This window comes from Erythrolamprus reginae, chromosome 6 (assembly GCF_031021105.1).
Source record: "Erythrolamprus reginae isolate rEryReg1 chromosome 6, rEryReg1.hap1, whole genome shotgun sequence".
Lineage (NCBI taxonomy): Eukaryota > Metazoa > Chordata > Lepidosauria > Squamata > Dipsadidae > Erythrolamprus > Erythrolamprus reginae.
The window spans coordinates 10,399,903-10,414,456 of NC_091955.1; positions in this window are offsets into that span (position 1 = coordinate 10,399,903).

The window sequence follows — 14,554 nt, forward strand, 5'->3', positions numbered from 1 at the left end:
TGCTCACTCTATCTCTGGGGTGGGCTTCAATAATTTTATTGAAGGGGTTCTCTGCTGGGTGGGTGTGGCCATGGTGGGCGGGGCCTAATCTGCCTCCTGCGCCATGGCGTGTGTGCGTGTGTGTGTGTGTATCACTTACATAGAAACATAGAAGTCTGACGGCAGAAAAAGACCTCATGGTCCATCTAGTCTGCCCTTATACTATTTTCTGTATTTTATCTTAGGATGGATATATGTTTATCCCAGGCATGTTTAATTTCAGTTACTGTGGATTTATCTACCACATCTGCTGGAAGTTTGTTCCAAGGATCTACTACTCTTTCAGTAAAATAATATTTTCTCATGTTGCTTTTGATCTTTCCCCCAACTAACTTCAGATTGTACCTTCCCTAGCCGGTTCACAAATGTGAGCGTGCGCGCGAGCATACTCACTACGTTCACCTGCGCCACCACTAAATATGTGCATAGCACCTTGTGTATGTATTTTACTCATGTGTCGGCCCTTTGCGTATGTAGCCAGCCTCAAAAACATGGCAATAACTGCACGAATCACAGCGGCCGATAAGGTCCAACAGAGTTGGCCTTCTCCGGGTCCCGTCGACCAAACAATGTCATTTGGCGGGCCCCAGGGGAAGAGCCTTCTCTGTGGTGGCCCTGGCCCTCTGGAATCAACTCCCACCGGAGATTAGAACAGCCCCCACCCTCCTTGTCTTTCGCAAATTACTTAAGACCCACCTATATCGCCAGGCATGGGGGAACTGAGACATCCTCCCCCAGGCTTTTATATTTTATGTTTGGTATGTATGTGTTGTATGGTTTTCATTTCTGGGGTTTTATATTAGATTTGTTTCACTGTTATATTGTTTGTATTATTGTTGTGAGCCGCCCCAAGTCTTCGGAGAGGGGCGGCATAGAAATCTAATTAATAATAATAATAATAATAATAACAACAACAACAACAACAACAACAAAAACAACAAAAACAATTATTATTATTATTATTATTATTATTATTATTATTATTATTATTATTATTATTATTATTATTATTATTTATTAGATTTGTATGCTGCCCCTCTACGAAGTCTCGGGGCGGCTATACATTTCCACCCTGTGAAACAGTAGAAGTAATGTGTCGGCAGTAATGGGCAGCCAAACTTTTTACTGCCACACTGTGGGTGTAGCTTATTTTGTGGGTGTGGCTTAATGGTCATGGGACTGGGTAGGAGTACCTTGCTGGCCATGTGATCATGTGGGAGTGGCTTGAACGATCATCATGGTTCAAGGGAACTGTTAAGTCCTCGACTTACAACCTTACCAGTGTCGCTCACTGGGGTGACAATTTGCTTTGCGTTTTGTGTGCTCCCCTTCCTGGGTTGCCCCCCACTGCCCCAGGCTGGGTAGCTAGGCGAACAGGTGCTGCCAGAAGCATAAATGCTTCCAGAGCCACTTCCACCCACCCTTCTGCTTGCATCTCAGGTGGGAGGTGGGTGCGTGAGGCTGGAGGGGAGCCGGGCAGGAGAGAGGGAAGCTCGTCCGAGGCCAGGAAGGAGGAAAGAGGAAAAAAGCAAGGAGTACAGACACAGCAGCAGCAGCAGGGAAGAAAAGGAGAGCCATGCCGAAACCAGTAATCCAGGAAGTGACAGCTGCCAATCAGCCGGAGCTGCGCACGCATCTTCATTTTTGCCAGTGGAACTGCGTTCCACCCCATCCTGCCTGCTGCCTACCCCTATGTGTCGGTGTCTGGAGGCTGTCAAGGTTTGGATGGGTGTTGGTAGGCTCAGACTCAGTTCTAACAAGACGGAGTGGCTGTGGGTCTTTCCTCCCAAGGACAATCCCATCTGTCCATCCTTTGTCCCCCTCAGAGAGGGTCTGCAACCTGGGCGTCCTTCTCGATCCACAGCTGAGCTTAAAAGACCATCTCTCGGCTTCGGCGAGGGGGGCATTCGCACTGGTGCGCCTAGTGTGCCAGTTGCGGCTCTATTTGGACAGGGAGCAGGGGTGGGCTGCTGGCTGGATGGAAGGGAACGCAGTGGGGTAGCGAAAATGGAGCTCCACCCCAGAGCACCCAATTTGCACTGAAAGATGTTGAAAGAAAATGCAGGGCGTCCTGCATAAGCCACCCCCCACAGTGTGGTAATAAAAAATTTGGTAGCCCTTCACTGACAGGGAGTCACTTCTCATAATCACTCATGCAATCATTCCTGTTGTGAGCCGCTCCGAGTCTTTGGAGAGGGGTGGCATATAAATGTAATTAATAATAATAATAATAATAATAATAATAATAATAATAATAATGGATAATCAACATCGCAATCCCAGAAGACAGCAGAATTGAGGAGAAGCAGCTAGAGAAAATAGTGAAATACGAAGATCTAAAAATCGAGCTGCATCGACTCTGGCATAAGCCAGTGAAAGTGGCCCCAGTGGTCCTTGGCACGCTGGGCGCAGTGCCAAAGGATCTCAGCGGACATTTGAAAACCATCGGAATTGACAAAATCTCCATCTGTCAATTGCAAAAGGCCGCTTTACTGGGATTGGCAAACATAATTCGCCGCTACATCACGCAGTCCTAGGTGCTTGGGAAGCGCCCGACTGGTGATGAAATACGAAATCCAGCATAGTGATCTCGTTTGCTGTGTTGTACTGACATAATAATAATAACAACAACAACAACAATAATAATAATAATAATAGTAATAGTAGTAGTAGTAGTGGTAATAATAATAATAATAATAATAATAATAATAATAATAATAATAATAATATAAATAGGAAAAAATGAAAATAACGGTAAAGTCAAAAAGTAGAGGGAAAAAGTAAAGATTAGAGAGGAAAAAGAAACAAATGACCTATGGTTTCCATTTCTATAGTGGATGTATACTACCCCTCAGTTTTGATTATTTACAGTGAAGTTTTAATTAGGTTTAATTGCCTGTATACGATCTTTAACAGTTGTTATGTGTTTATATTGATGAAGAGACATTTGAAATTTGGTTTGCAAGGTTTAAAGAGAGTTCAGCACAGGTCTCGATCGATGACTTATGTAGTTTAAAATATGAATTATTTTCATTTCGTCTGTTGTGTTGATAAAGAGCCAGATAAGATATTATATGTTTCCACAGTCCTTTTGTGAAAGAAAGATGTAAGAGCCCGATTACAAAGTTAAAATATCTTTTTTATATATGTTTGGTAATAAGTTTGATTTTGTGTTGGAAACTATGTATTGTTTTTTACCTTATGTTGGAGAAAAAAAAAATATGACGGATAAAAAGCAAGGTTATTATTAGGGGTTTTTTTTCTTTTTTAATGATGTTTACGGGTGTTTTTTTGGGTTGAGCCAATAGTATCATTCTTCCCAGGCTTTGTAAAAGTCCGATTCATCTCTGTTTTGAATTTCCATTGTCAATTTCGACATTTCTGCTCATTCCACGATTTTAATTGTAAGGTTTAGAGCAGTTGGGTTTTTTTCTTGTTTCCAAAATCGGGCGTACAAAATTCTTGCCGCAGTTAAAATACGGAGAATGGTGTACTGGTCATCTTACTTCTTGCAAAGTGCTTCGTAGAATTGGGAGAGACAAACTTTTAATGGCAGGAACTTGTTGGCACCTGTCCGCAGCACCCAAAATGTCAGACTATTACCCTCACCCCCATTGGGGGGGGGGCTCCATTCCACAGTGAGGGTCTAGATAAGATCTAACTGGCTTTGGCAGGAGAGATGATGGGGGTTAGTGGCCAGTCATGGCTTCCTTCCAGTAGGGAAAACATCTCAAACTGCTCCCAAATGGGCTATCAATCTATCCTTCAGTCCGTTTCAGGTCAACATTCGCCACCACAAATAAAATAAACCAACCCACTTTGGCTACCCTCCGGGCAGTATATAAAATAGTCATTTGCATGTCTAGATTCTCCTGAACACACTGTCTCTTTCAGATACTCCTCAAAGCAGGGAGTTTATTGATTTATTTAGCATACGGCTTCTGCAGAGGTCATGCGATCTCTAAAGCAGGCAGCGAGGAGCAAAGAATTGGTGTGGGCACCTGATTTTCCTTATGCCCACAGCAGAGGCACTGATTCAATGCCAGTTTCGTGAGCCAGGTGTCCAGGGTAGAGTAGGGGGGAAATTGATATTTGGGGATACAGTGGTACCTCTACCAACAAACGCCTCTACTTGTAAACTTTTCAAGACTTTTTTTGCCTCTTCTCAAGAACAATTTTCCACTTACAAAGCCGAGCCTCCGAAACTGTAATCAGAAAAGGCAGGGAGAAGCCTCCGTGGGGCCTCTCTAGGAAAATCCTGGGAGGAAACAGGGCTGGAAAAGGCAGGGAGAAGCCTCCGTGGGGCCTCTCTAGGAATCTCCTGTGAGGAAACAGGGCCAGAAAAGGTGGGGAGAAGCCTCTGTGGGGCCTCTCTAGGAACCTCCTGGGAGGAAACAGGCCAGAAAAGGCAGGGAGAAGCCTTTGTGGGGCCTCTCTAGGAATATCCTGGGACGAAACAGGGCCGGAAAAGGTGGGGAGAAGCCTCCGTGGGGCCTCTCTAGGAATCTCCTGGGAGGAAACAGGGCTAGAAAAGGCAGGGAGAAACCTCCGTGGGGCCTCTCTAGGAATTTCCTGGGAGGAAACATGGCCAGAAAAGGTGGGGAGAAGCCTTTGTGGGGCTTCTCTAGGAATCTCCTTGGAGGAAACAGGCCAGAAAGGCAGGGAGAAGCCTTTGTGGGGCCTGTCTAGGAATCTCCTGGGAGGAAACAGGGCCAGAAAAGGTGGGGAGAAGCCTCCGTGGGGCCTCTCTAGGAATCTCCTGGGAGGAAACAGGGCTAGAAAAGGCAGGGAGAAACCTCTGTGGGGCCTCCCTAGGAATTTCCTGGGAGGAAACATGGCCAGAAAAGGTGGGGAGAAGCCTTTGTGGGGCTTCTCTAGGAATCTCCTGGGAGGAAACAGGGCCTCCACCCTCCCTGTGGTTTCCCCAATCACATACATCAGTTGCTTTTACATTGATTCCTATGGGAAAATTGCTTCTTCTTACAAGCTTTTCTACTTAAGAACCTGGGCACTGAACAAATTAAGTTCGTAAGTAGCGGTACCACTGTACTTTGTTGAAAGGACTTGTCCAAGGTTCCAGTATGCTTCCTAAAAGACCCAAGTGATGGATGTTAAGGGGTTTTAATTCTATTTTTGTTAATTGGATTTGTATTTATTGTTTACTGTATTTATTGTTGTTGTGAGCCGCTCCGAGTCTTTGGAGAGGGGCGGCATACAAATCTAATAAATTAAATTAAATAAGTGGTTGCATAAAATCTACTCCTACTTGCTAGCTCCCCATCTTGATCCACATTGCAGCACCAGCTCTACAAAGGCAGGAAGCCTCAGTGAAGGAATACAACAAAGTAATGAGAAACCCACTTCTTCCTGTGCACTCTGGTCTTTCTCATCTATCAACAGGCGGGCTTAAATCCAGGAAGTCCTTTCTGGCACTCACTCAACAGCTGTCTAACAACTTTGACGTCAACCCACAGTGGAAAGCCAAATGGACTGCTCAACGCCCAGATACAGGCGGTTACGTAGATGACCCTACACAAAAGTTGCCAGGTTATGATTTCTTCGGCAGCCTTGATCAACTCTGAACAGGATCCATACCCAGCATGATGTCTCGACAGGACATTGTTTAAGTGGGATCTTGTCTCTGCCTCTCAATGTGACTTTGGGGCTCCTTGACAAAATATCCACCACATTGTGTCCGAATGGTCCATCAAGAACTTACACCAGACTGTGCAGAGATGAATAGACTGGCAATGAAAATTAAATAATAATAATTTAATGATAATTTATTACATTTGTCTGCCGCCCCTCTCCGAGGACTTGGAGCGGCTCAAAGATAAGGAAGATACAGAATATTATAATGTTTGGGTGAAATTCTATGACTGGATAGAACATACATGGATGGATGGATGGATGGATGGATGGATGGATGGATAGATGATTGATAGATAGATAGATAGATAGATAGATAGATAGATAGATAGATAGATAGATAGATAGATGAGAGAGAGAGAGAGATGAGAGATAGATGAGAGATAGATGAGAGATAGATGAGAGATAGATAGATAGATAGATAGATAGATAGATAGATAGATAGATAGATAGATAAGATAGATAGATAGATAGATAGATAGATGATAGATAGATAGATAGATAGATAGATGATAGATAGGTAGATAGATAGATAGATAGATAGATAGATAGATAGATAGATAGATAGATAGATAGATAGATAGATAGATAGATAGCCCAATGTCTTTTCAACATAGACCACCCTATCCTTGAGTGGCTGGGTAGACTGGACATTAACATTGGAACTACTATAAATGCATGCATTTGCCATACGCTAAATAAATGAATCAACCTGGTACCATTGGCTTATCTCATTTTAAAAAACCCTCATTAAAATGTTTTAATTGAAATCTATTTAAAAAAGAAAAAGAAAAATGCATTCCCTATTCAGGACCGTCAAAGTTCACTACTCCAAAAGACCGGTTCCAATGCTGACCACTCGAATCAAAAAAGCAAAAAAACAAATTTCGCATGACCTCATTCCAGCGCACGTAACACGCCCAAAACACTACAAAAGAGGAGCGTAGAAATTCTTTCAAGGCCGCTGAAACAATCATAAATCATAATCATAAAAAAAAAAAGCAACAATGGACAAACCTCACTTCTCTCCGGGATGCGGGTAATTAGAAACTTCCTGTCTCCAGGCGTAAATGACAGATGTCAACTGGTGAGATTGCCACAAGGCACCAGCCCCACAACTTTCATTACCATTTCCTTCTCGGATCTTAAAAGCCGAATTCTATGAACTTTGCACCAAGCAGACTGGGAGAGAGCGTCTCTCTCTGTCAGAGAAGGAAGCCAGAATCCAGCTGGGTCCAAAACGGAGGAATGATTGAAACAGAATACCCTATGAGACTAGACTTTCAATCCTGGGCCTAGAAAGCCTAGAACTAAGACGCCTTAAACAAGATCTAAGTATTGCCCACAAGATCATATGCTGCAACGTCCTGCCTGTCGGCGACTACTTCAGCTTCAACCACAACAACACAAGAGCACACAACAGATTTAAACTTAATATTAACCGCTCCAAACTTGACTGTAAAAAATATGACTTCAGTAACCGAGTTGTCGAAGCGTGGAACTCATTACCGGACTCCATAGTGTCATCCCCAAACCCCCAACACTTTACCCTTAGATTATCTACAGTTGACCTCTCCAGATTCCTAAGAGGGCAGTAAGGGGCGAGTACAAGTGCACTAGAGTGCCTTCCGTCCCCTGTCCTATTGCTCTCCTATATCTCCTATACCTTTCTTCTATTCCTATCTCTCTTCTTCTATTCTTTCATTGATATGTTCTATATATATGTAGATTGTTCTGAGTTCGGGTTTTGCCCCGTGTAATATTTTGAGTGTCTATGCGACGTTTTGGTGAAATCACATTCACCATCATCAGGCTGAAGTTATAAGCTTGGTGCTGCTGTAAATATAGAATGTTTGCAACTGCCATTTGTTCCTTTGGTGGGGGTGGAGATTTGGCTTGAATGTAGCAAATAGATTGGGTGACTATGTTTTAATGATTTGATTGGTTGGTGGAATCACATTTAGTTGAAGGATTGACATGGTGATGATTATGATATGTTTTTTTGTTTAAGGCTGGTTTCCAAATCTCTGGTAGGCGGGATGTGTCATCTCGTTTGTTCATGCTGAGGGGGTGTTTTTCTATCTCTATGGCCTCCATAATTATTCTTCTGTATACATTTTCTGTTTTGGAAAGTAATTTACTTTTTTCAAAGTCAATTTCATGCCCTGCTTTTTTAATGTGCTGGACAAGGGAGGAAGTTTTTTCTTCTTTTTTGACTGCATTCTTATGTTCTGCAATGCGTGCGTTTATTCTTCGATTAGTTTGTCCAATGTATGTGGCTGCACATGTTTTGCAAGGGATTTCATAGATTCCTTGGTTTTCAAGTCGGATTTTATCTTTTGGGTCTCATATATATATACCCACTAAAACCCTCATTGTGTACTGGACAAAATAAATAAATAAATAAAATAAAAAATAAATGATCCCTAGTCTGGGGAATTTTTGGAAACTTGAATTTAAAGTAGAGCTTCAAACAATTTCCTACTGGTGTACATTCTTTCATTCCTCCCTACCTCCTGCTTCCCACACGCTGTTCCCAGGCTCTGTCCAAAGACTCTTGTCGACTCTGAAAACTGGATGCATACAGTCAGAAAGGGGTTCCGACTTACCGCCGCTATCGGTACTGATTTGTGCAATTCTGGGTAACTGGCAGGCGCACATGCGCAGGAAGCAAATCTTCTGAGAATAAGCGTGGGCACGCGATATTTCAGTGATATTTTTTTGGTTTCCGCTTCTGCAAAAATCGCCAAAATCTTGTCTGCCTGTGCGCCTTCTCTCAAAGATTTGCTCTTCCTGCGCATGCACAGAAGTCAAATCTCATTCCAATGTGCACGCACACCAGTCACCTGAACGCAGTTCCACCGGTGGAAATGAAGATGCGTGCGCAGCTCCGGCTGATCGGCGGCTGTCACTTCCTGGATTACTGGTCTCAGCCCGTCTCTCCTTTTTTCCCCTGCTGCTGCTGCTGCTGCGCCTGCGCTCCTTGCTTTTTTCCTCTTTCCTCCTTCCTGGCCTCGGATGAGCTTCCCTCTCTCCTGCCTGACTCCCCTCCAGGCTCACATGGCCACCTCCCGCCAGAAGTGCAAGCAGAAGGCGTGGGTGGAAGCGGTGCTGCAGCATTTATGCTTCTGGCAGCACCCGTTCGTCTAACTACCCAGCCTGAGGCAGGGGGGCGACCCAGGAAGGAGAGCGCGGGAAACACGAAGCAAATTGTCACCCCAGCGAGCGACACTGGTAAGGTTGTAAGTCGAGGACTTAACAGTTCACTTGAACGATGATGATCGTTCAAGCCACTCCCACCCGATCACATGGCCAGCAAGCCACTCCCACCCGGTCACATGACCATTAAGCCACACCCACAAAATAAGCCACAGATGATAGATAGATGATAGATGGATGGATGGATAGATAGATAGATAGATAGATAGATAGATAGATAGATAGATAGATAGAAAGATAGATAGATAGAAACATAGAAACATAGAAACATAGAAACATAGAAACATAGAAACATAGAAACATAGAAACATAGAAACATAGAAACATAGAAACAAACATAGAAACATAGAAACATAGAAACATAGAAACATAGAAACATAGAAACATAGAAACATAGAAACATAGAAACAAAAAACATAGAAACATAGAAGTCTGACGGCAGAGAAAGACCTCATGGTCCATCTAGTCTGCCCTTATACTATTTTCTGTATTTTATCTTAGGATGGATATATGTTTATCCCAGGCATGTTTAAATTCAGTGACTGTGGATTTACCAACCACGTCTACTGGAAGTTTGTTCCAAGGATCTACTACTCTTTCAGTAAAATAATATTTTCTCACGTTACTTTTGATCTTTCCCCCAACTATCTTCAGATTGTGTCCCCTTGTTCTTGTGTTCACTTTCCTATTAAAAACACTTCCCTCCTGGACCTTATTTAACCCTTTAACATATTTAAATGTTTCGATCATGTCCCCCCTTTCCCTTCTGTCCTCCAGACTATACAGATTGAGTTCATTAAGTCTTTCCTGATACGTTTTATGCTTAAGACCTTCCACCATTCTTGTAGTCCGTCTTTGGACCCGTTCAATTTTGGACCCATTACTGCGTGCAGCTCCTTTTCCGCTACCGGTTGCTTCTAGGTTTCTTCTTTCCTTTTATTTATTTATTTATTTATTATTATTTATTTGTGAAGCACGTATTAGATAACATATACAGGTATAAACATGATTTGAATACATGAAATGAATGTGAATAAAAAGGGAACATTAAGACATGAAAGGTAGGCATGCTGGTGCGCTTATGCACGCTCCTTACAGACCTCTTAGGAATGGGGTGAGGTCAACAGTAGGCAGTCTAAGAATTAAAAAATTAACTTTTAGTTTCCATCCATTGTTTCTCTTCCTGCCTTCAGGTGCTTTGAAGAATAGTTTCATTCGACTCTTCTTGGTCAGCACGAAGCAAAAAGGATGTTGAGACTCTGGAAAGGGTGCAGAGAAGATGATTAGGAGACTGGAAACTAGAACATATGAAGAACAGTTGCAAGAACTGGGCATGGCTAGTGTGATGAAAAGAAGGACCAGGGGAGACATGATAGCAGTGTTCCAATATCTCAGGGGCTGCCACAAAGAAAAGGGAGTCATCAAAATGTTCTCCAAAGCACCTGAGGGTAGAACAAGAAGCAATGGATGGAAACTAAACAAGGAGAGAAGTAATTTAGAACGAAGGAGAAATTTCCTGACAGTTAGAACAATTAATGCGTGAAACAGCTTGCCTCCAGAAGTTGTGAATTCTCCAACACTGGGAGTTTTTAAGAAGATGTTGGATGACCATCAGTCTGAAGTAGTGTAGAGTTTCTTGCCTAAGCAGGGGGTTGGACTAGAAGACTTCCAAGGCCCCTTCCAACTCTTCTTCTTCTTCTTCTTCTTCTTCTTCTTCTTCTTCTTCTTCTTCTTCTTCTTCTTCTTCTTCTTCTCCTTCTTCTCCTTCTCCTCCTCCTCCTCCCCCCCTCCCCCTCCTTCTTGTTATTATTATTATTATCAATACAACAAGCAAAGGAGATCACTATACTGGATTTCGTACTTCATCACCAGTTGGGTGCTTCCCAAGCACCTAGGACTGCATGGTGTAGTGGTGAATTAGCGGCCGATGGAGATTTTGTCAATTCCGATGGTTTTCAAATGTCCGCTGAGATCCTTTGGCACTGAGCCCAGTGTGCCAAGGACCACTGGGACCACTTTCACTGGCTTATGTCAGAGTCGTTGCAGCTCAGTTTTCAGATCTTTGTATTTCACAAATTTCTCTAGCTGCTTCTCCTTAATTCTGTTGTCTCCTAGGATTGCAATGTCGATGATCCATACTTTCTTTTTCTCCACAATCAGGATGTCTGGTGTGTTATGTTCCAAAATTTGGTCAGTCGGAAGTCCCACAGTAGTTTTGCTTGCTCATTTCGACCACGTTTTCAGACTTATGATCTCACCAGTTCTTTGCCACTGGTAGATGGTAGTTCCGGCCCAAGTTCCCATGGATCATCTGTGCCACAGCATCATGTCTATGCTTGTAGTCAGATCATTTTAGTTTGTACAATGATGATGATGATCATCATCATCATCATCATCATTATTATTACAGTGATCCCTCATTTTTCACAGGGGGTGCATTCCAAGACCACCCGTGAAAAACGAATTTCCGTGAAGTAGAGGAAAGATATTTTTTTATCTATTTAACGAGTATTTGGACTTTTAAAACCCACCCTTTGCATTAAACAGTCATTCTATAATGTTTCTCAGCTGGAACTATATGTGATATCCTACCAGTTTCTTTAATAGAGTGCAGTAGTACTGTAGAAGAATTTTATGGATTTTTAATGGATTTAACATTTTTAATGGACTTAATGGATTTAAGCCCCCTTTGAAAACCCATGAAATAGCGAATCCGTGAAAGTGAACCGTGAAGGAGCAAGGGATTACTGTATTATTATTATTATTATTATTATTATTATTATTATTATTATTATTATTATTATTATTATTATTATTATTGTTATGTCAGTACAACACAGCAAACGAGATCACTATGCTGGATTTCGTATTTCATCACTAGTCAGGCGTTTCCCAAGCACCTAGGACTGCGTGATGTAGCGGCGAATTATGTTTGCCGATCCCAGTAAAGCGGCCTTTTACAATTGACAGGTGGAGATTTTGTCAATTCCAATGGTTTTCAAATGTCCGCTGAGATCCTTTAGATCTTCGTATTTCACTAATTTCTGTAGCTGCGTCTCCTCAATTCTGCTGTCTCCTGGGATTGCGATGTCGATGATCCATACTTTCTTTTTTTCCACGATCACAATGTCTGGTGTGTTATGCTTCAGAATTCGGTCAGTCTGAAGTCAGAAATCCCACAGTAGTTTTGCTTGCTCATTTTTGACCACTTTTTCGGGCTTATGATCCCACCAGTTCTTTGCCACTGGTAAATGGTAGTTCCGGCACAAGTTCCAGTGGATCATCTGTGCCACAGCATCGTGTCTATGCTTGTAGTCAGTCTGTGCGATGTTTTTGCAGCAGCTAAGCATGTGATCGATTGTTTCATCTGTTTCTTTACAGAGTCTGCACTTTGGATTGTCTGTTGATTTTTCAATTCTGGCTTTGACAGCATTTGTTCTAATGGCCTGTTCTTGTGCCGCCAGTATTAGTCCTTCTGTCTCCTTTTTGAGTGTTCCACTTGTAAGCCATGACCAGGTCTTTTCCTTATCCAATTTGCCTTCAATCTTCTCCAAGAACTGGCCATGCAATGCTTTGTTCCGCCAACTGTCCATACGGCATTGAGTTACAGTTTTTCTGTACTGGTCCTTAGTTTGCTTCACCTTGAGAAGCTTCCTATTGTTGACCTCCATCAACGCTGACTCTGTGCTCTCCTTCACAAAGTCACATAATAATAATAATAATAATAATAATAATAATAATAATAATAATAATACACCTTCAGTATAGTGCATTTCCACCTAGTTAGTTGTTGTTATTATTATTGTTGTTATTATTATTATTATTATTATTATTATTATTATTATTAGTGGCAGCCCCTCAAATACTGGAAGACAGTTATTTTGTCAACCCCAGTTCTTATTTTCATTAAAGTAGACATACCCAATTCCTGCAACCGCCGATCTCAACAAAACACCTATGAACTTTAATGTTAATGGCAGATGCTTCTGTACAAGCACAAACCTCCAAGCCACTGGAAGCCAGTCACAAGAAATTGTCCACTAACACGTGGACAAAAAGCCACAGCTGCGTCCCACTGCATGAAACAGAGTCTGATTTTGCTGTAAGGACAGATTGCTCTTAGCCTGGAATGGCGGCCCAATTTCTCCCATCTCAACTCAACCGGTAGTAGATGCCACTCCCACCTTACTGCATTCCTGGCTTATTACAAGAAGCGAAGCTCGGTGAGGTTTATACCAAGTTGAGCTTGTAATCGGTTTGTGCCTTGAAGGCAACATTTCAATCAAAGGCATTTTCCAAGGCCTGGGAAGAGAGGCTTCCCAATCAGAGGATCTTAACTCAAGTGCTCACTGCCTGCAGCAGTAAATTCCAGAGGCTGATTAAGTGCTATGTCAAGGAGAACGTGTTAGTCAGGCTACCCCAAACGGGCGCCTTCAGGTGTGTTCCACCATCTCTGGAGTTACCTTTGAAAAACGCTGCATGATTTGGGCCCCTGGAAGCCAAGATTAGAAGATTAAACCTGGCTTTGCCCAACATTGTGAATCATCATGTCCAACAGCACGAATCCCAGCGACCGCTTAGGTCCCACAGAGTGGGCCTTCTCCGGGTCCCGTCAACAAAACAATGTCGTTTGATGGGGCCCAGGGGAAAAGCCTTCTCTGTGGTGGCCCCGGCCCTCTGGAACCAACTCCCCCTGGAGATTAGAATTGCCCCCACCCTCCCTTTCCTTTCGTAAGCTCCTTAAAACCCACCTCTGCCATCAGGCATGGGGGAACTGAGATATTCTTTCCCCCTAGGCTTCTACAATTTATGCATGCTGTGTTTGTTTGTAGGGATGTTTGATTTTACAATAAGGGTTTTTTTAGTTGTTTTAGTATTGGATTTATAGGATGTTTTTTTATTACTGTTGTTAGCCGCCCCGAGTCTACGGAGAGGGGCGGCATACAAATCCAATGAATGAATGAATGAATGAATGAATGAATGAATGAATGAATGAATGAATAAATAAATAAATAAATAAATAAATACAGAAATACAGAAATATATACAGAAATACAGAAATACAGAAATACAGAAATACAGAAATACAGAAATATATACAGAAATACAGAAATACAGAAATACAGAAATACAGAAATACAGAAATACAGAAATACAGAAATACAGAAATACAGAAATACAGAAATACAGAAATACAGAAATACAGAAATACAGAAATACAGAAATACAGAAATACAGAAATACAGAAATACAGAAATACAGAAATACAGAAATACAGAAATACAGAAATAAATACAGAAATAAATACAGAAATAAATACAGAAATAAATACAGAAATAAATACAGAAATACAGAAATACAGAAATACAGAAATACAGAAATACAGAAATAAATACAGAAATAAATACAGAAATAAATACAGAAATAAATACAGAAATAAATACAGAAATACAGAAATAAATACAGGAATAAATACAGAAATAAATACAGAAATAAATACAGAAATAAATACAGAAATACATACCGAAATAAATACAGAAATACAGAAATACAGAAATACAGAAATACAGAAATACAGAAATACAGAAATACAGAAATACAGAAATACAGAAATACAGAAATACAGAAATACAGAAATACAGAAATA